The sequence below is a fragment of the Sapajus apella genome, unplaced genomic scaffold (assembly GCF_009761245.1).
Source record: "Sapajus apella isolate SASKATOON/1434 unplaced genomic scaffold, GSC_monkey_1.0 scaffold21, whole genome shotgun sequence".
Taxonomy (NCBI): Eukaryota; Metazoa; Chordata; class Mammalia; order Primates; family Cebidae; genus Sapajus; species Sapajus apella.
Genome location: NW_022436961.1, coordinates 5270614 through 5293644, shown reverse-complemented (window position 1 = coordinate 5293644; position 23031 = coordinate 5270614). Strand labels below are relative to the sequence as shown.

Here is a 23031-nt window from a genome sequence, read left to right as displayed (position 1 = left end):
ATAGGGTGCAGTGTATACTGCTTAGGTGATGGGTGCACCAACATCTCACAAATCATCACTAAGGAACTTACTCATGTAACCAAAAACCGCCTGTCCCCCAATAACCTATGGAAAAAAGTAAAAAATAAAAAATAATAATTATGTTTAAGAAAGTGACACCCGTTATTTATCCTGGCTTGCCTAAGGCCTTGAAGCAAGCACTAAGTAAACTGCAATCACGAGTGATTTCTGGAAGAACAGCTCCCTTTTAAAGACTTGGTCCTAACCCCAGATTATTATGTAGAAATAGTGTGTCTTGTATAAGTGGGATAACTGTCTCAGTGCAAATTCATCCACAATCCTCACTGGGGAAAAACCTTAGAGCGAAATGCCTCACTCAATAGTACCATAGTAGTTTTATTTTGAGAACCTTTATTACCTATAATTGCAACTTTCAAAATTAAAAAAAAAATTCATAATTGTAATGTTTATTTGTATAAAAATGATCTTAAGAATTCCATATAAAAAACTTCAGTATAACAACTATTTACATAGCATTTACATTGTATTAGCTATTATAAGTAATCCAGAGATGCTTTAAAGTATACAGGAGGTTGTATGTAGGTTATATGCAAATATTATGCCATTTTATATCAGGGGCTTGAGCATCTGAAGATTTTGGTATTTAGAGGAGTCCTGGAAGCAGTCCCCTGTGGATATATAGGGAGGACTATATATGAAAATATGAACACCCATTGACTGAATAAAACAATGATGACTAACTTGGGGGATGTAAAGAGAGGTGGGATTAGATTCTGGGCACCTACATTGAATATGGGCAGAAACGATGAGTTATCATGCTAAAATTCTAGCATTATTTGGGAAAGGGATAAAAATGCTGATGTAGGCTTTGTGGATGCCACCACCACCTGGAGCCCTGTAGTACCAGCCATGGTCAACCCCACTGTGTTCTTCCTCATTGCCGTCAAGGGCAAGCTCTTGGGCTGCATCTCCTTCGAGTTGTTTGCAGACAAGTTTCCAAAGACAGCAGAAAACTTTCATGCTCTGAGCACTGGAGAGAAAGGATTTGGTTGTAAGGGTTCCTGCTTTCACAGAATTATTCTAGGATGTATGTGTCAGGGTGGTGACTTCACACGCCATAATGGCACTGGTGGCGAGTCCATGTACGGGGAGAAATGTGATGACGAGAACTTCATCCTAAAGCATACAGGTCCTGGCATCTTGTCCATGGGAAAGATGGACCCAACACAAAGGGTTCCCAGTTTTTCATGTTCACTGCCAAGACTGAGTGGCTGGATGGCAAGCACGTGGCCTTTGGCAAGGTGAAAGAAGGCATGAATATTGTGGAGGCCATGGAGTGCTTTGGGTCCAGGAATGGCAAAACCAGCAGGAAGGTCACCATTGCTGATTGTGGACAACTCGAATAAGTTTGACTAGTGTTTTATCTTAACCACCAGACCATTCCTTCTGCAGCTCAGGAGAGCACCCTCCACCCCACTTGCTCGCAATATCCTAGAATCTTTGTGCACTCGCTGCAGTTCTCTTTGGGTTCTGTGTTTTCCTTGTTCCCTTCCATGCCTAGCTGGATTGCAGAGTTAAGTTTATGATTATGAAATAAAGACTAAATAACAAAAAAATGCTGATGTAGGTAAATATGCGTGTTATGGTAGACATGGAAATCAAGAAAAGACTTGAGGCTGGGCGCTGTGGCTTATGCCTATAATCCCAGCACTTTGGGAGGCCAAGTTGGGAGGATTGCTTGAGCCCAAGAGTTTGAGACCAGCCTAGGCAACATAGTGAGACCCCCACCTCTACAAAAAAAGTATACACACACACGTATATATACATATATATGTATAATTTTGCTTGTGTGTGTGTTTGTGTATATATATATGTATATTATTTTATTTTATTTATTTATTTTTTTGAGACAGGGTCTCACTCTGTTGCCCAGACTGGAGTGCAGTGGCGTGATCTTGGCTTAACGCAACCTCTGCCTCCCAGGCTCAAGTGATTCTCCCACCTCAGCCTCCTGAGTAGCTGGGATTGCAGGCATGCACAACCACCCCCTGGCTAATTTTTGTATTTTTAGTAGAGATGGGGTTTCGCCTTGTCGGCCAGGCTGGTCTTGAACGCCTGACCTCAAATGATCCACTGCTTTGGCCTCCCAAAGTGCTGGGATTACAGGTGTAAGCCACTGCGACAGGCCTATATATATGCAATTTTGCTTATACATATATATAAGCAAAAATGGACAGAATTTAAGAAGAAATTGGTAATTTATAATCACATTGGAAGATTTTTACATTTCTCTCTTGATAATTAATAGATCAATCAGATCAAAAAATTAGTAAGTGTATAGAAGATTTGAATAATACAATTAGTAAGCTTGATATAACAGGTATATAAAGACCCCTGTGCTCACCCTGTTCATCCCCTCTTCACCCATCCATTATAATAGTCATTTGGTGGGAAAGAAATTGTAAGTATGACACAAAATCCAGAAGACATAAAAGAAACAAAACTGATAAATCTAGTTACATAAAGACGAACACTTTCTCCATGGCTGAAAATACTACCAACTGAGTCAAAATCTAAACAACAAACAGTAGGATATTTACAACATAAACAGCAGACAGAGGGATTCTTTCTTCAATGGAGCTTCTACAAACTAATAAAGACTCCAATGTAATACAGACCAAGAACATGCACATAATTCACAGAAAAGCACATCCAAGTGGTTCTTAAATCACAAAAGGCCGGGCGTAGTGGCTCACGTTTGTAATCCCAGCACTTTGGGAGGCCAAAGTGGGCAGATAACCTGAGGTCAGGAGTTTGAGACCAGCCTGGGCAACATGGCAAAACCCAGTGTCTACTAAAAATACAAAACTTAGCTGGGCATGGTGGCAGGTGACTGTAATCCCAGCTACTCAGGAGGCTGAGGCAGGAGAATCGCTTGAACCTGGGAGGCAGAAGTTGGTAGCAGTGAGCTGAGATTGCACCACTGTACTCCAGCCTGGGTGACAAAGTGAGAGTCTGTCTCAAAAAAAAAAAAGTATATATATATATATAATGTATATATGTAAGAAGATACTCAGTGGCACTCAGAAAAGAAATGCAAATTTATTTTCAGACAGGGTCTCACTCTGTCACCTGGGCTGGAGTGCAGTGGCTCAGTCATAGCCACTGCAGACTCAACTTCCTGGGCTCAAGCAGTTCTTCCACCTCAGCCTCCTGAGTAGCTGGGACTGCAGTTGGGTGCCACTACATCAGGGTAATTTTTTTTTTTTTTTTTTTTGTAGAGACAGGGTCTTGCCATGTTGCCTAGGTTAGTCTCAAACTCTTGGGCTCAAGCGATTTTCCCATCTCAGCTTCCCAAACAGCTGGGATTACAGGTGTGAGCCACTGGGCCCAGCCAGCACTACATGTAAAATTTGTGTCACCACCACTATAATTAAGTACAGAGCAGTTCTTTCATCCCCCAAACTCCCTTGTGCTATTCCTTTTTATTTCCATCCTCCTTCCAATCCTAACCCGTGGCAACCACTGATCTCTTCTCCATCACTATAGCTTTGTCTTTCTTAGTTTGACCCTCATTGTTGTTTTGGATTCTAAAAAATCATGCACATGTATTATCAATTAAAAACTAAATATATTTTGTTATTCATTGCCCAAACACTACCTCTTTGCTGAAGCATTTCCTGATTCCCTCAACTGGATAATTTCTCCTTCTCTGGGAAATCCCATGTCCTTCATTTTTATCTTTCATGGCACATATTATAATATGTCTTGTGTTATACTTGTGGACATGTTCTAGATCCTTCCTCCTGAATTTTTAGCTTGAGAGCAGAAACTATGTTGACCATGTTTCTTTGACATCTGGGGCCCAGGAAGGACTGCCCCATCCAGGGTTAGCTAATTCCTGGAGATAACACACAATTTTCCTGCAAGCTAATTTAAAAATTTATTTATTTATTTTTTATTTCTGTAGGTTTTTGGGGGAACAGGTGGTATTTGGTTACCTGAGCAAGTTCTTTCGTGGAGATTTGTGAGATTTTGGTGCACTCATCACCCAAGCAGTATACACTAAACCCAATTTGTAGTCTTTTATTTCTCACCCCTGTCCCACCCTTCTCCCCGAGTCCCTGAAGTCCAATGTATCATTCTTATGCCCTTGCATCCTCATAGATTAGCTCCCACTTATAAGTGAGAACATATCATGTTTGCTTTTCCATTCCTGACTTACTTCACTTAGAATAATGATCTCTAATTCCATCTAGGTTGCTGTGAATGCCATTATTTCATTTTTTTAATGGCTGAGTAATATTCCATCATGTATATATATCACAGTTTTTTATCCATTCATTGACTGATGGGCATTTGGGCTGTTTCCATATTTCGTTTTGATATGCAAACCAACCAATCCCGAGTCCATAGCCCCACCAGATCTGAAGTCCAGGCCACTAATCCCCTGCCCTAAATTGCCCAAGGGCCAGGTACTGGACAAACCACCTCTAAAGCCCAGGGCCTGCCAAAATTATTCAAATTTTTCATTCCTAGACCTGTTGAACTGCTTACCCTGCCCTGCCTGTTCCTTTCTGAGATAACCACAACACAGACTGTTACCTGTGTTTCTTCCTGACAGACCCTGGTGCTTCCCATGGGACCCTGGGTGGTGGGTACACTTCCTCCACTTGGGAACTGTCTTTTGAATGGCAGTTTTCGCCTGATCTGCTGGTCTTATTATGCCTAAATAAATCCCAGGTACATTTAAAAAAAATTATTGTTATTAATTTTTGAGACGGAGGCTCGCTCTGTCACCCAGGCTGGAGTGCAGTGGCACTATCTCGGCTCACTGCAAACTTCGCCTCCCAGGTTCGAGTGATTCTCCTGCCTCAGTCTCCTCAGTATCTGAGATTACAGGCACCTGCCACCATACCCAGATAATTTTTGTACTTTTAGTAGAGACAGGGTTTCACCATGTTGGTCAGGCTGGTCTTGAACTCCTGACCTCAGGTGATCCGCCCACCTCTGCCTCCCAAAGTCCTGGGATTACAGGCACAAGCCACTTCACCCAGCCAATCCCAGGTACATTTTAAAACAGACCCTGCCCTACTGATCTTTCTATTCCTAACTATGCCTAACACTATTCCTTGCATGCAGTGGGGTTTCTGTAACTATTTGGTGAGTCGATTCTAATTGAATTGTTTGACCCCGTATGCCAGCAAACTTTATTTTGCCTTATTGATTATTAGCAAGCTGCTCTCACTCCTTGTGACAGATTTCCAAAGTGCAGCAACCTCCACAATGCTTTCTTCACACCTTGCCCTAGAGTAGTAACAAGCTCAAGATGTTAAGTGCACATAGCATTTTTCTCCCTGGCCTGTGTCACTCCAAAAAGCCCTGTTCATTGAAATATGTGGTGGAGCTGGCTTCTCGGTAGCCTGGCAGCCCTCACTTAGCCTTGCCTCCTTGGAGAAAGTTTCCTGATGTCTGACACTTGCAACCTGAGGGGAGGGATATTGAGATCGTCTGAGGATGGATGCCAACAAAGACCTCTTTGTGCTGCAGCCAGTGTAGTTCCGTGTCTGGCTTTGGAGTGACGAGGGCTGGGACCTCTTCTCACCTGGGCATGTCACTGCTGCAGGAAGACGTCTGTCTCAGCTTGGGTCCCAAGCGCGGAATAAAGGGCACGGCCTAGCTGGTGGAGGCAGCAGCCTGCATGTGACACTTTTACAAATCAGATTCAGAGAAACTCATTGTAACTGGTTAGATGGAGGAGTCTGGACTGTTGAAGTGTGAGTTTGCAATGATATGATTTATTTTCCCCAATTGCTGCTTTCATTTACACAGTGTAGACCCGCTGTCCCGCTGCTTCACATCCCCTAATGCTTCCCTGGGTGGGTGCCATGCCTCCCCTGTCACTTTCGGACATTCACACAGTCTCATTCCAGCATTTAAGGCTTGGGCCTGTTCACCTTTCCAAACTTCAGTCTTAAGCACAATGCAATGCTGTGTCCTCCCTCTTCTTGGGCTGGTGAGAGTGTTGGTTCCCAGCTGCCTGGAGAACAGAAAGACAGTGTGGTCTGCTCCTGCAACGCTCCCTCCTTTTCTCTCTCCTAGATGGGGCCAGGGGGCAGGAAGGAGGGGTAGAGGCAGAGCTTTCCTTACCTGTCCAGCCCTCACCAGGGGCTTTCTTGGGGGCAATGTTCAGTTTCACCTCAGTTTCCTCCAAAATGAGGACCCCGCCACAGGGTGGGCGGCAGAGTCTCCCTTTGGGGGCTTGTCCTCCTCTGGTTTGGGTGTCCTACTAGCCAGCTCTGTGGCTGTCCTGGAACTCCTGGTTCTTTTTTTTTCGAGACGGGGGCCTCACTCTGTTGTACAGGCTGGAGCGTACCGGCACGATCACAGCGCACTGCAGCCTCAACCTCTTGGTCTCAAGTGATCCTTTCACCTCAGCCTTTTACGTGGGGCTACAGGCATGCACCGCCACATGGTAGAGATGGGATCTCACTATGTTGCCCATGCTGGTATTGAACTCCTGGCATCAAGTGATCCTCCCGCCTCGGCCTTCCAAAGTGCTGAAATTGCAAGTGTGAGCCACTGCACCCGGCCACCACAAGCTTCTTCGTGCACAACTGCAGGAATTCCTGGGGTCCTCCTTGTAGAGAACTGGAGAGGGTGCGAGTGGTCCCATCTTTTTAGGCACTTTGTGCTACAATCCCTTCAGGTCCACTGGCCACTCTAGTGAGCCTCTCACTTTCAGAAATCTTTAGTTCAGAAACAGGCGTCAGTATGTGTTGTGGGGTGTGTTCCCCAAAAAGATACGTGGAAGTGCTGACTTGCAGTACCTTACACCTTGCCTTACTTGGAATTGGGTTGTTGCAGATGTAATGAGTTAAGGTGAGCTCATCCTGGAGTAGAGTGGGGCCCTAATCTAACATGACTAGTGTCCTTGTAAAAGAGGAGAAGAGACACAGAGACAGAGACACACAGGGACAAAATGACTGTGTGATAGAGGCAGAGGTCAGAATGTTGCAACTGCAAGTCAAGGAATGCCAGACCACGTTCCTGCAAACCATGAGGAGCTAGGAAGAAGCAAGGAAAGATTCCTAGAGGTTCCAGAGGGAGCATGGCCTCACCACACCTTGATTTTAGACTTCCGGCCTGTAGAACTGTGTGACAAGGAGTCTGTTGTTTAAACCACCTGTGTATGGCACTTTGCTATAGCATCCCTAGGAAGCTAATGCAGCGTCTCTGCTCGCCAGCTTCAAAAGGTCAAGGAACATGTGCCAAGCACACTCCTTTTGGCCCCTATAGGTGGAAGAGAAGGACTAAAATGCCATGCACCATGGTCCTGTTTCCAGAATGTTCTTTGAAGAGTTTTTCAGCACCTCTACTCCAATAGGTGGTGTAGCTCAGTCATCTGGTGGGGATGAGAGGTCAGTCCTTCCTTCTTGCAGGCCTCACCAACATTTCCTAGTGGTTCCCCTGGAGTTCCCCTCACTCCTCTTCTGGGTGGGGAAATTCTTCATCCCCACTGCAGTGTTCCAAAGACCAGGGGCCCTCCTTCCTGTCCTCGAGCCTCCTTCTTTGGGCTGTGTTGGTGGTAGGCAGGCTGGGTCTGGCTCCTCTTAGTTTGCCCCATGTGACCTGGTTGGCAGCCCTCCGGATATAGGATGTGAGGTCCTAATTGTGGTTTTTCTTTCTTGCCCTCACCCTGGGTAACTAACAGAGCCCCATTCAACATCTTGTCCCTTCATTTGGGACACACCCACTGCCTTAAAAGCAGCCCAAAGCGGCTGTGCCCTGAGTCTGACTGCTTCCAGGTCTCAAAGGTGAGAGGGCAGAGGGCAGCAGGCAGAGTCAGCTTTCTCTTCCAGGAAGGCTGGTATTCAGGATCCAGGTTGCCCCAGGAAGAAGGTCACCAAGACTTTGGGCTCCTTCCAGGGAGGGCTGGATCCCAGATAATCCCTGAGGGTCAAGTGACTGGAAGTGGAAACCTCACTGTTTCTTCCCCAGAGTCAGTTTTGGAGGGGGGAATCTTACTCTTGTCTCTTGTGAGCATCTAGAGCAGAACTGAAAGTGGAAGAGTCACAATTCCATGTGAGGCCTGAGATGGGTGAGGAGATGAGTCAGCCTTGAGCCTCACCTCGGTTCTAATGAAGAGGTAGGGAAATACCCTTCATGGAACCACAGCTTCCTGCCCTTGCCTTCCACAGGTTCCTCTCTGAGGGGCTGCCCATTTTTCACAGAGTGGGGCTACTGGTTTGAGGCCCCTAGATAGCTCTGTGTCCAAGCTCACCATGAAGACCACGGACACAAACATCGGATGTCCTGTGGGGGCTTGAGCAAGCCACATTGGCTGCATGGGAATAAACAAAAATGTTGAGTTTCTTCAAGGGAAATTCCAGGCACCCAGCTAGCCTGGAAAGTAGATGAACAACTTGATAAGCAAGAAGGTAATGGTAGCCTGAAACAATTGCCAAGAAATGAGGGGCAGGAGATGTTTTGTTCCTTATAGAAACCAAAGATAACGTCTTAGCATATGTCCCTGAAATGTTTTTCAAAACCTGGACCTCCACTGAGTGGATCCACTGGCACTGAGACCTTTGTCCGGGAAGTTCTTCCTGAGGGGCCTGGAGGAGGTCATGCCCCTGGGCCAGAGCTAACATTCTTGTCTGCTGACCCCAAAGTTTTAGACAAAGCTTTTCCTCTTTGACAAAAGACTTCTTGCACATTCTAAGAAATGCTCTTTAGGCGATTTCATCCTCATGTGAACATCATAGAGTGCATTTATATAAACCTAGAGAGCAGAACCTACTACACACAGAAGCTACTTCACATGACCTACAGAAAGTCTTTAAATCTGCCCATGATCTATGCGCCCGCCCCCCACTTCAAGATGTCCCACCTTTTAAGCTCAAATCAATGTATAGCTTCCAAGTCTTGATTGATGATCGTACTTGTAACCTCTGCCTGTTCACTTTCAAAAACCCTTACCTCTAAGCTAGCCGGGATGGTGGCTCACGCCTGTAATTTCAGCGCTTTGGAAGGCCAAGGCGGGCAGATCACTTGAAGTTAAGAGTTCAAGACCAGCCTGGCCAACATGGTGAAACCCTGTCTCTGCCAAAAATACAAAAATTAGCTGGGTATGGTGGCGTGCGTCTGTAATCCCAGCTTCTCCGGAGGCTGAGGCAGGAGAATTGCTTGAACCTGGGAGGCAGAGGTTGCAGTGAGCCTAGATTGTGCCATTGCACTCTAGTCTGGGCAACAGAGAGAGACCATCTCAAAAAAACAAAAATAAAAACAAAACAAACAAACAAGAAACCAAAAACCCTTACCTCTAAGTTATTGGGGAGTTTGGGTCTTAAGCCTGAGCTGCCCAACTCTCCTTGCTTGGCGTCCTGCAATAAACGCCTCGCTTTCTCTCGCTGCAGACCCAATGTCAGTGTTTGCCTTTGCTGCACAGAACAGTCAGGTCCAAGTTTGGCTTGGTGACAATATCTGGAGACTCTATCTGGGCACAATCGATGTCTTTGCTTGCCTCTGCCACTGGCAAAGAACCAGTGTTTTCCCAGACCACATGGAGCAAGGGACCATGTGGTGCCTGAGCTCTAGAATCAGAGAGCTGCTAGTCGTCAGGGGGCTCTGGGAACTGGCTTCCCACCCCAAGCTCTCTGGTGCCATGTGGTGTCGCGGTCCTGGCACGCTCCCTTCTCCTTTTCTGGTGTGTCTCATTTCTGATCAGCTTCCCAACCTTCTCTTTTTGTCTACACCAAATGTGGAGGAAGCTCGTCAGATGGGCAGAATTCTTCATTCCAGGCCTGCTTGAGGGTTGCCAGCCAGCCTGGGGGTGGGATGCCCTTGGTCACACGTGCAGCTCTGCTCTGATTTTAGACCTCCCTCGGCAGAAAGCAGCAGTCATTGGCCCCTCCCTGAGCTGAGGCCATGGGCAGGCAGGATGAGCTCAGCAGCTTCATAGCAGACCGTCCAATTTAAGGGTTTTTCTTTGCAGATGAGGAAGGAGACCCCCTCCTCCTGAGCTTTTAAGGCCATTTCCCCTTTAACCTTCTACATTGCATCTCAAAAGGAGAAGTTAAAAGTCAGCCAGAGGAGAGACCCGATGGTTCCACACCGGTCAAGTCCAAAGGATTTAAACCCACTGCTAACCGCAATGCTCTCTATAGATCACGGATATGACATGGAGGAATTTTCCCCAGAAGGTACTGTTCTTGCTTAATCACAATTAGACCCCCCACCTAAGTCACGTCCCCCACGCTCTCAACCCTCTCACATGTGCACCTCTTAGACTGTGAGCCTTTGAAAGGGCCAGGGTTTTCTTTGTCGGAGAGCTTGGTTGTTGAGGCATCTATGCCTGCCACAGCTCCCGGCTGAATAAAATTACCACTTCCTTCCCTGTTTGGTGTTTGAGAGGTTTGTTTGCGGCCGCTCCTGCTTCACAGTGATTCCTCCATCCCTCCCTAACTTCTCCTTTTCTTTCTCAATCAGCCCTGGGTAGGCTAAGGCTATAATTTTCCTCAGTGTAAATTCCTCTGGGACAAGAGGCATCAATGAGCACTGGAGAAGCAGAGGGAGGGGCTGGAAGTTGGGAGAAAAGGCAGGTGACCAATGCAGCTCTTTTTGTCCTGCCTGGAGAGGTGAGACCATGGGCACGTTCATGATGACAAGGTCCCAGAAATCCTCCTCCCACCCATGCTCAGTGAGGGGAGTGACTTAGTGACGTCTGCCAAAGGTGATGTGTGGAGGCCAGCACTCAGGTCATCTCCTTGGCTTGGCTCCAGGGCTCCCAGCCCTTTCTCCCACCCTTCTGAGAAGAGGTACAATGTCAACAAATCCAGTAGTGCTGTGTCGGACAGTAAGGCTACCTGTAGACCTGGACACAGGAGAAGCAACGGCTCTCCCTGGCTTGGATCAACCCAGGTATGAAAGTGCTGGTGTGTGTCTAGCTCCGATACTTAGGAGGGAGACATAAAATCTGTCCCCAAGGAGCTTCCAACCAAATTGAGATATCAGTCATCTCTAAAGTACCATCGTATGTTGCTTAATGATGAGGCTACATTTGGAGAGGTGCATCTTTAGGAGATTTCGTTGTTATGTGAATATCACATAGCGCACTTATACAAACCTAGATCGCAGAGCGCACTCCACACAGAAGCTATTTGATATAGCTATTTGTTATAGGATCTACAATCCTGTACAGCATGTCACTGTACAGAATACGGTAAGCAATTGTGACACAATGGTATTTGTGTATCTAAACACAGTTAACATAGAAGAGACACAGTAAAAATACTGTATTATGATCGTATGGATCACCATCGTATATGTGGGCTGGCACTGACTGGACATTGTTACGTGGTGCATGACTGCTGAATAAGGCAGGCAGTTGCAAATCAGTCCTGAATGATCTGCACTGGACGCTACATGCTACTGGTAACCCCAGGATATGACAGTGCAGACTTCCTAGAAGGAGGGCTTCCTAGAAGTCAGTGAACAGGCAATTCTCACTAGGGATGAGGGAGGAGGTAGGATTAGTATTAGAAATACTTGGAGATTGTAACAATTACAGATGTTTCTGTCCCTTCCCCTGAGATTCTGACAGTTCCTCCAGGGAGATGGGTGAATTTATTTTGAAAAGTTTCTCCGGGGGATTCTAATTCTCTTGCCTACTTCACACAGATCTCTCTGAGAACTGCTGTGCTACACTTGTGGTCTCTAGGCTTTTTTGATGAGGCACTTCACAGATGATGTTTAGAGTATGTGCCTTCAATATTTGGGTATTTGTTTAAAATACCCAAACACCCAGCTGGGCATGGTAGCTCACACCTGTAATCCCAGCACTTAGAGAGGCAGAGGTGGATGGATTGCTTGAGCCCGGGAGTTCAAGACCAGTCTGGGCAACATAGGGAGACCCTGTCTCTACAAAAATAAAAACAAAATCAGCTGTGTGTTTTGGTGTGCACTTATAGCCCAGATACTTAGGAGGCTGAGGCGGGAGGATCACTTGACCCCAGGTGGTCAAGGCTGCAGTGAGCCATGCTTGCGTCACTATACTCAGCCTGGGCAACAGAGCAAGACCCTGTTTCAAAACAAAACAAACAAAACCGAAACAAGCAAAAACAACTCTCATATGCTTCCGTATTCATATATTAGTCATCATAAAGGAAGCACAAACATATAGTGCAACAGGAGCAAGCTTAAAAATAAATAGAAATGGAACTTCTAATATTTCCTTATTGACTTCTAACAAGCCACCTGCCTCCCTCCCTAGGACATACTCCCCCTTTGGGAATCACTCTTCTTGGTTCATATATGTATCCCTCATGCCTGCCGCAGTGTCTGACAGGCAGTAGGTGTTCAATAAATAATTTTGTGGGATGGATGAATAACAAATGAATGCGTTAGGGCTAGATCTTCAAGAACATGAATATTTTGAAAATATGCGAGTGGGGAGATGGAACAAGCTGAGATTCTCCCTCATGGTTTCCCATTATGATGCATTGACTTTTCTTAACAGTAACACGAAGATTAGATCTTGCAGGAGGACATTAAGTCTGAGTAATGATGGATTGCTTAGTTAATTAAATTGAATGTATTTATTTATCACTCATTTCCATTCGCATAGCAGCCCAATATCCCCATATTCTGACTGCTTGATCTTCCGGCCAGGCCAATCCACGCTGTGAGATCCCATCAGCCAGACAGGGATGTGCTCCCGGGGAAGGGATTCGGTGAGGAGTCTCCCAGGAGAAAAGAGCCCTAAATCTCAGCTCTTAGTTAATTAGGTACTCTGTAAAACAGGCTGGACGGGCTGACAGAAAAGGATTATCACAGACTCCTAAAGGCTGGGAACTGATTTATTAGTGTGGCATCACATTTGCATGTCAGGTTGAAAGCTGGTGACAGTGGAGAGGGGAGTTTTGCAGGCAGTGGGATGGAGGGTTCAGGGCTGCTGGGGTACGCTCTCCAGGGATTTTTTTTTCTTTTGAGACAGAGTCTTGCTCTGTCACCCAGGCTGAAGTGCGGTGGCGTGATCTTGGCTCACTGCAACCTCCACCTCCCAGGTTCAAGCAATTCTCCTGCCTGAGCCTCTCGAGTAGCTGGGATTAGAGGCAAACCACCATGCCCAGCTTATTTTTGTATTTTTAGTAAAGATGGGGTTTCGCCATGTTGGCCAGGCTGGTCTCAAACTGCTGACCTCAGGTGATCTGCCTGCCTTTCTCCCAAAGTGCTTGGAATACAGGCATGAGCTACCATGCCTGGCCATCTAGGGAGTTTTAAAAACATTTCTTTTCCTATCCACTCAAGGAGCCTTCCTTGGGGGAGGAATGAGGGAGGCACTCTTCTTCCAAGCAAGAGGCCACTCTCAAAGACGGCCTCCTACTTTGTCAGTAAAATACTAGGACAGTCCAGGCTCCTGACCTCATTTTGTAGATAACAATACAGGCTGAATATCCCAAATCTCAAATTTTGAAATCCAAAATGCTCCAAAATTCAAAGCTTTTTGAGACTCAACATGATACTCAAAGAAAAGGCTCATTGGAATTATATTAGTTCATTTTCATGCTGCTCATAAAGACATACCCAAGACTGGGATATATATATATATGTATGTATTTTAGAGGGACTCTTGTTCTGTTGCCCAGGCTGGAGTGCAGTGGCACAATCTCAGATCACTGCAAACTTCACCTCCTGGATTCAAGTGGTTATCCTGCCTCAGCCTCCTGAGTAGCTGAGATTATAGGCACCTGCCACCACATCTGACTAATTTTTGTATTTTAGTAGAGACGGGGTTTCACCATCTTGGTCAGGCTGGTCTTGAACTCCTGATTTCAAATGATCTGCCCCCCTTGGCCTCCCAAAGTACTGGGATTACAGGTGTGAGCCCCTGTGCCCGGCCTGGGTAATTTATAAAGAAAAGAGGTTTAATAGACTCACAGTTCCACGTGGCTAGGGAGGCCTCACAATAGTGAGGGAAGGCAAAAGACACATCTCACATGGCAGAGGGAAGGGAGAATGAGAACAAGACAAAAGAGGTTTCCCCTTCTTTATTTATTTATTTTTTTTTTTTGAGACAGAGTCTCGCTCTGTCGCCAGGCTGGAGTGCAGTGGCGCGATCCCTTCTCACTGCAACTTCCGTTTTCCAGTTTCAAGCGATTCTCCTGCCTCAGCCTCCAGAGTAGCTGGGATTAGAGGCATGCACCACCATGCCCGGCTAATTTTTTGTACTTTTAGTAGAGATGGGGTTTCACCATGTTGGCCAGGATGGTCTCGATCTCTTGACCTCGTGATCCACCCGCCTCGGCCTCCCAAAGTGCTGGGATTACAGGCGTGAGCCACCGCGCCCGGCCAGAGGTTTCCCCTTCTAAAACCATCAGATCTCGTGAGACTTATTCACTACGACGAGGACAGTATGGGCGAAACTGCCCCCATGATTTAATTATCTCCCATCAGTTTCCTCCCACAACACATGGGAATTATGGGAGCTACAATTCAAGATGAGATTTGGGTGGGGACACAGCCAAACCATATCAGGAAAATTTCAAATTTTTGAATTTGGGGGGCTGAATTAGTATAATGCAACTATCCCGAAATCTGAAAAAAAAAAAAAATCAAAACCAAAACACTTCTGTTTTTAAGCATTTCAGATAATGGATACTCAACCTGTAGTGACACCTCTATGATATTTACTTACAGCACAGGTGCCAGTCTCTGTTCTTAAAATGCTTCACACACATGTTGACTATTGAATCCTTTACAGCAACATTGGGGTAAGGTGCTAAGAGTTTCTTTGTTTTACCGCTGGGGAAACTGAGACACACAGCGACTAAGTAACTTGCCCAAGCTAGTTAGTAGCAGTTCTAGGATTCGAACCCCAGCAGTCTTGCCCCAACAACCTGCCCTTAACCAAGATACCACTGATGAGTGAGCAGAACTTCCCCTGGCTTAAATGACCGGGTTTCCTTTTGACTTAGTTCAGAGCCCAGTTTCTGCTGATCTTCTCATTTCCTTTCTCCTCAGAACTTTGGTATCCACCCCGCCCCCCAATTCTCTAAATTAATTTGTACTTAGATCCCTAATTCACACTAAAGTGTAAATGACTATGAATCCCTTAAAGGGCCAGCCTCTCTGGGAAAACAGGCAAGCAGCATCCAGAATGTTAAAGGGAGGGATGAAGTTTCAAAGGTGGAATCCGAAGCAGCTCCTGGGGTGTCTGTGGGTGGTGTTCAGAGGCTCAGGGTCAGAGTACACACACTGGCAGGCAGGCAAGTGCTTTTTCCTCTGGGGGCACAGCCTCCCAGATGCTGGAGCAGAACGCAGCCTGGGCCTTCCACCTCTCTCCTTGGTGGTCTCCATTGGAGCCCGGGGGGAGCATCATGGAACAGAGCAGCTGCCAGCCACCAGCGACACCATCATTAGAAAACCAGGCACGAAGTTTATAGCACATTTCACAGTTTTGGAAGTGTTTGTTTGATACAAATCCTCTCAAACTACTTGCCCTTGTGGGGCAGGTTGGCTTTGTCCTCATGCCAACACCACAGCCGTCTTGGACACGTGGAAGTTTGAATGGCAGTCCCTACAGCTGGGATTCGGGGCCGGGGTGGGGCGCCCTGGTGACAGCCACAGCCTCTTGGAAGGCTGGGGACAGAAATAGAGACCCCACTGAGTGGACATGATCAGTCAGGATCCTTGCCAGGTGTTGTTACACAGGTGGCCTGCAGAGAAGGGGCTTTTGATGGGGTCCTGGGGAGCCTAGGGTGGCAGGCAGGGATCACAGAGACTTTTGAGGCTCTGTCCACAAGGGATGCAGGTCCCGCCCAGGTTCTGTGACTTGTGTGTGGCCTTTATGAGCCGTGACCAATGGCTCAAGGCCTGGGCTGGCAGCCGTGAGCCTTCATCTTAGGAAGGAATTCTAATTAAACTGGGGCTCCTGGTCTCACTTACAAAGAGCTCAGTCCCAGACCCTGCTTTTCGGGGCCCCACCCAGCTGGACATATTCCTTCATGCAAACTGCAGTGATATGCAGCTCAGGGAATACCTGCTTCACACTGCTGTGGGCTGCGAAGGGCTGGAGCCGTGTGCTGATGCTTGGGATGGGCCCTGAGCTTTGACTCGAACAGGTGTTTAGAGAAAACTGTTGCTTTTGGGATCATGCAGGGGTTTGGCTTGCAGATGCTGTCCGTGCTATCTGTGCTGCTGTTTTCTATCTATGGTCATCTCTTTTCTTCACAGTGAATGTGGTTGGTTTAGATGTTCAGGGATTCAGGGAAATTCAGAGTGGTGGAAGCCTCTCATCCAAGCTTCAGCAAAGGACCAACGGGAGGGGTTTCATTCAGCAGTGCCCAACTGTGTGGACCAGGTGGACTGTGAGGTTCGAGCAGCCTGGTCCCTGACCTATGAGAGCTGGATGAGGAACAGGGTGCTTTCCAGAGAGCTGCCTGAGAGATGGGTAGAATCTGCATAGGCAGAGAAGAAGCCTGAGTGACAAGGACGTAGCTGCTTTGGACATATTAAATCATATTGGAGGGATGGGTGAGGTAGCTCACGCCTCTAATCCCAGAGCTCTGGGAGGTTGAGGCGGGAGGATTGCCTGAGACCAGGAGTTGAAGACCATCCTGGGCAACATAGGGAGACCCCATCTTTCCAAAAAAAAAGAAAAAAAAATTAAAAAAAAAGAAAGCTGGACATGCGGTGCTGCCTTTAGTCCCAGCTATTAGGGAGGCTGAGGTGGGAGGATCGCTTGAGCCCAGGAGATGGAGGCAGCAATGAGCTGCGATGGCACCACTGCACTCCAGCCTGGGTGATGGAGCAAGACTCCAACTCGAAAATAAAAAAAAATAAATAATAAAGTAAATTTAAAGTAAATTAGGTGGTTTATCTGCACATCAGTCATCCTTAATTCTCAAACGTGTCTGATTCTGCTAATTCCCAAAGCAAAGAACTTAAACAACCCTGCTCCTCTTCCACATTCAGCATTCAGGCTATCCTGTGGCTACTTATTTTCCTCTTTAAATCATGTTCATTTCAGCCTAATTTCAGCAGCATAAAATGAGGTCATGTGTGGATGTGGCCGACGGAGGCTGTGATGGGGCTTTGACTGAAGTTGTGTTGACAAATGTATGACTGTAGTCGCTGTGTCCCTGCCTTCTCCCCAGGGCCTTCTGTCCTTGTCACAGCCTCCCACCACCCCAACTTGGCCCAGGCCTGGGTCCCCAGTTACAGGCTGTTTAGTGAATAAAGAGCTCAGTGAAAAGAAAGCAGAAGGCCTGGGGTGAGAGAAAATCTCCGAGGGGACCTGATGCAGCCTTGGGGAAATAGAAGCTGCCTAGCTTCTTGGGGTCTGCACAAGCTAAGGCCTGGGCTCCTGGCAGACTTTTGTGCTAGCCCATAAGACACCCACACACCCAAACCACTGGGAATGTGGCTTGCTGACCTTGGCAGGAAGAAAGGCTGAGTCGGCCTTTTGCGTAACATAAATACTCAGCACGGCTGCCTGCGACCTGCCCACTTCTTGTCAAATCCAAGAAGGAAGGGACCTGCTTGCCAAACCCTTTTTTCCCACTGGACCTCAGACCCTAAGGAACTTGGAGTCTCCTCAAGTGAGTGAGTTGGGGCTCTTCGCCCTTCCAGAACTGACTGTCGATGGAAGAAACCCCCTGGAGGAAGGATGGTAAGAAAATTCAAGGAGCTGCCTGCTGTTTGGAAAATAAAAGGTCTGCTGTGATCAAGCATTCTTGGGAAGCTCCCTGTAAACTCTGACAGAGGAGCTCTGAGCCTTTTCACCTCGGCTGATCCCGGAGGGGGAGGGAAGAAGAAGACACAAAATAACTGGGCAATATATGTTGTATTTCCCAGTGCTTTGCTCATCCATCTCAATACAGGTGCTGGAGCCTTCAGCACCCTCACAACCCTATACTCGGGGTGGATCCTGACTCAACCCTTTGTTCATAATGTGCTGTCACCATCCCCAGCCCTTGTCACCCTCTGCAAAGTTTCTCTTCCTTCCCTCTGTCTAGGTCCCACACATCCTTCTAGGTCTGACGGAAGTCCACGACTTCCATGAGCGTTTCTGCTCACTCTGATTTTGCTCTTCTTGGAACTCCTGTCACCCTGGAGTCAGTGCCACACACATGGTTAGCACTTAATTTTTGTTTAACTGTTTTGTGAAAATTTGCACTGTCCTATCAGCCCCTTCTCACCACATAAGGGAGCACAACCCGGATGGATACTGGAATGGGCTCAGTAAGTACAGATTGACTATGGATTCCCGGAAAGATGGCAAGTTCTTCCAGCAGCTGAGGATGGGCCACTGCACCTGTCTTCCGGGGCCTACCAGACCATGGGGCACATTGGAAGGAGGGCCTTTGGTCTTGAAATTTGGAGGCGAGGCCCCAGCAGGAAGGAGAACTGAGGTGACAGATGTATGCCTTTTGGATGGAGCCTGGTCTGGGGGCATTGTACGGTCCCATGCCAATCCCAAGTCACCATTGGTAGCCCCTTTGTGAGGAATTGTCAGGGGGAGGTGAACAAGATGTTGCTTCAGCATTTCCGGTCCACAGTTTCCACATCTGTATGAGTGGTTTGAGTAGGTGACCTCAATTTTGGGGAGACTGAATTTTGTCTTCCCAGAATTCATATGTTGAAGCCCTGGTACTCAATGGGACTGTACTTGGAGATAGGGCTTTTAGGAGATACTTAAGATGGAGATTATAAAAATGAGGTCCTATCCAATAGGATTGGTGACCTTATAAGAAATCTCTCTCTCTCTCTGAGTGCACTCATGGAGGAAAGGGCACAAGAGTACACAGTGAGAAGGTGGCCGTCTGCAAGCCAGGAAGAGAGCCCTCACCCAAAGCCAAACCTTGGTAGACCTTGATCTTGTGCTTTCTAGCTTCCAGAACTGTGAGAAAATAAAATTGTGTTGTAAACCACCCAATCTATGGTTTTTATTATGGCAGCCTAAGCTGACTAATATAAGAGTGCTCACTGTGTGCCAGGAACTCTTACCTGTACTGAGGTTGTAGCAGTGAACAGATAACAGGCCCTTCCCTCATGGAGCTTACACATTTTCATAGGGGAAGACAGATTTTAAATGAGTAAAGTAAAATAATCAATAGTATGTCAAATGGTGATAAGTGCTACAGAGAAAAATAAAGTGGAGAAGGAGACAGGGAGTGCTAGAGAGATGTGTTGGGGGAAAAGTCCAGGCTTCCTTCCTAATGGGCTTGTCTAGAAGACCTCACCAGGAGACATTTATGCAGAGACCTGAAGGAGGTGAGCAGGTCAACCACAGGAATATCTGAGATTTTAAAAAAATTACACTAAAAATGTCCATTGTACAAGTGAAATATATGAAAACTGAAGTCTAACATTGGTTCATAATCTAGGGATCTAGTTGACTGCAAGTTAACCAAGAGTCCTGGGCATCCTGTGGCTACTCAGAAAGTTAACGATACATGAACAGAAGTATAGTGGCCAGACTGGGTGGTAATATTCCAGCTGTTTCCAGACTTTCGCATAGACTCAGAGGATGTTGCATAGATGCTCCTCTACCCAGAATGTTGCATATCGAGACAGTTCTGAGCACTGCATAAGACCAATCCAGACCACAAAAGCAGGGTTGAGATTTGGAAACCACCTCCTTGGGGAGCAGTTGAGGGAATTGGCAACATCTGAGACTGTGCCACCTAGGCTCCCTCGCCCTCTGGCTTCCAGTTGGGTCTGGGTGACGGGAAGCATTAGTTGGAGATAAGAGAACAAAAGAAAGAGAAGTCATGGCATTTCCCCTCCAGCTTTCTCCCTGCTAGAGTGCTGAGTTTCTGGTGGTGCCTGTATTCTACAACAGCAGTTGCTGTTGGGTGGCCCCATTCCCATGGCTCCAGCTTCGCTGGTTCTGGTAGCACCTTTTTCCCTCTGCCCATTCAGGCTGAGGAGTCACAATGGCTTCCCACATTTGCTAGTCCTAGAATGCCTTAACTTCTCTTCTTATTTTTCTTAACCTTTGTAAATAGTGTCTTTATCAAACCATCCTTAAAATCCTGGTTGAGGGTGCTATGATGGTTAATTTTATGTGTCAACTTGACTGGGCCAAGGAATGCCCAGATAGCTGGTGAAACATTTTTTCTGGGTGTGTTTGTGAGGGTGCTTTTGGAAGAGATTAACCTTTGAATTGGTGGACTGAGTAAAGTACTTGGCTCTCCCCTGTGTGAGTGGGCATCATTTGGTCTGTTGAGGGCCTGAATAGAGGAACAGGTGCAGTAAGGGTGAATACATTTTCTGCCTGATTGCTTGAGCTGGGAGATCAATCTCTTCCTGCCCTCAGAGCTTATGTTCTTAGGGCTTCAGGCTCAGACTGGAACCTGCACCATTGGCTCTCTGGCTCTCAGGACTTTGAAATATACCACTGGATTTCCTGGGTCTCCAGCTTGCAGATGGCAGATTGTGGGAGTTCTCAAATTCCATAATCTTGTGACCCAATACCTTATAATGAGTTGTTTTATACATATATCTTATTGGTTCTGTTTCTCTGGAGAACCTTTACAAGTATAGTCTGTCTTCTGCTCAGGAGTCTAATTGAAGGTCTTACTAAGAATTTTGGACTTCAAGGGCAATGAAAAAATGTTTATAAGATTTTAGCAGGAGAGTGACATGATATTTGCTTTTTAAAAAGATTATCCTAAACTTTCTGCTTCCAGTAATGATAGAGTAAGGTCTTGTCAGACCTCACTCTGTATAAAACTCTACTATATCTGGATAAGTAGCCAAAATCTTCTAAAAATCTGGATAAGTAGCCAAAAGCAGCTATGTGAGGCACTGGAGAGTAAACAGCAGCAGACAGACTTTCGGGGGTAGTACACCCTCCTGGGGGGAAGTTTTACAAAGTGAGTTATTGTTTTTTTGGCTTCTCTCCTGGGGCCAGGTGCAGTTGATGTGATCCTGGAGGTGGCATGGGTGCTGGTGGAAAAACTAGAGTCTTTCTGAATTAGGAAACTGGAAAACTGAGGCCAGGAAACTGGCAGCTGCTGAAGAGAGTGGAGGAATTATGGAAGGGAAAGAGCCAACCAGAAGATCCTGAATGCTGACCACCCATACCTCTCAATGACCCCCTGAATTTACAGATCAGACTGAAAGTGATTCAGCAAATAATAATAATGATAATAATAATAAATTTGAATAGACAAAGGAACTGCCATTCAAGAAGCAGGGTTTATAATTCTCATCAGAGAAAAATGACAGAATCCACATTTTCCACAACTTAGTATTTGTAATGACCAAGATACAATCTAAATTTATAAAACATACAAAGAATCATGAACTCGGAAAACTTTCTCAAGAAAAAACACATCAACTGAAAATGACCCTGAGATGCTCCAGATATTAGAACTAGCAGACAATGATTTTTTTTTTTTTTTTGAAATGGAGTCTTGCTCTGTTGCCAGGCCGGAGTACAGTGGTGCAATCTTGGCTCACTGCAACCTCTGCCTCCTGGGTTCAAGTGATTCTTGTGCCTCAGCCTCCCGAGTAGCTGCGACCACAGGCGTGTGCCACCATGCCCGGCTAATTTTTTTTTATTTTTAGCAGAGACGGGGTTTCACCATGTTGGCCAGGATGGCTTTGATCTCTTGACCTCATGATCTGCCTGCCTTGGCCTCCCAAAGTGCTGGGATTATAGGCGTGAGCCACTGCACCCAGCCAGACAATGATTTTAAAATGATGTTTATAACTATCTTTAATAAAGCAAAACAAATAGTGAATGAAAAACTAGGAAATCTTAGCAGAGAAAGAGAAATTATTTCAGAAAGAAAACTAAATGGACATTTTAGAACTGAAGAATACGATGTCAGAAACAAAAATTTACTGCTTGGACTTAGCATTTCCAGTGGAGATGGCAGAGAAAATATTAATAGTAAGTGACCTTGAAAATAAAGCAATAGAACTTATCCAAGTTGAGGAACAGAGAGAAAAAGATACATCAAAGTCAAATTGTGGAAAGTCACAAATACAAGGGCCTTTTTTTTTTCTGAGACAGAGTCATGCTCCTTCACCCAGGCTGGAATGCAGTGGCTGGATCTCAGCTCACTGCAACCTCCACTTCTGGGGTTCAAGGGATTCTTGTGCCTCAGTCTCCCAAGTAGCTGGAATTATAAGCATGCATCACCATGCCTGGCTAATTTTTGTATTTTTAGTAGAAACAGAGATTCACCATTGTAGCCAGGCTGGTCTTGAACAAGTGATCTGCCCACCTCTACTCCCCAAGGTGCTGAGATTACAGGTGTGAGCCACTGTGCCCAGCCATAAAGAGCAAACCCTGATAGTAGTGAAAGAAAAATGACACAGAACATACAAGAAAACAATTCAATTTAAAGTTGATTTTTCATCAGAAATTGTGGAGGCCAGAAGAGTAAAATATCTTTAGAGTGCAGAGAGAAAAGACTGTCAATCCAGAATTCTATAACCAGTGAAAATAATCTTCAAGAATCAAGGTTAAATGCAGACATTTTCAGGTGAAAGAGAATTTACTACCAGAAAACCTGCACTACAAGAAATATCAAAGGAAATACACATATATTATACTTCATATGTGTAAAATATATATATTATATTTCAACTGTAATATGAAGGATAAGGTGAGGCAGAGGAATATAGATCAATGCAGTTGCAAGAGTTCCATAATGTATGTCAAATGATACAATGTTTATTTTAAACATGCTGTGAAAACTTAAGGATGTATATTGTAGTTTCTAGAGAAACTGCTAGAAATAATGCAAAGAAGAATAGTTTAAAAGCCAATAGAAAACAGCCTATGGAATATGATAAAATATTTGCAAACCTTATATCTGATACAGAGTTAATATCTACAATATATAAGGACCTCAAACAACTTAATAGCAAGAAAACAAATAACCCAATTAGAAAATGAGCAAAAGCTGGGCCTGTAATCCCAGCACTTTGGGAGGCCGAGGCGGGTGGATCATGAGGTCAACAGATCGAGACCATCCTGGTCAA

General features: G+C 45.9%; 1 pseudogene; it reads left to right on the top strand.

The window, feature by feature from the left end:
• The first annotated feature begins 923 nt into the window (after window positions 1–923).
• Window positions 924–1637, top strand: LOC116558216 (annotated as a pseudogene).
• The last annotated feature ends 21394 nt before the right edge of the window (window positions 1638–23031 follow it).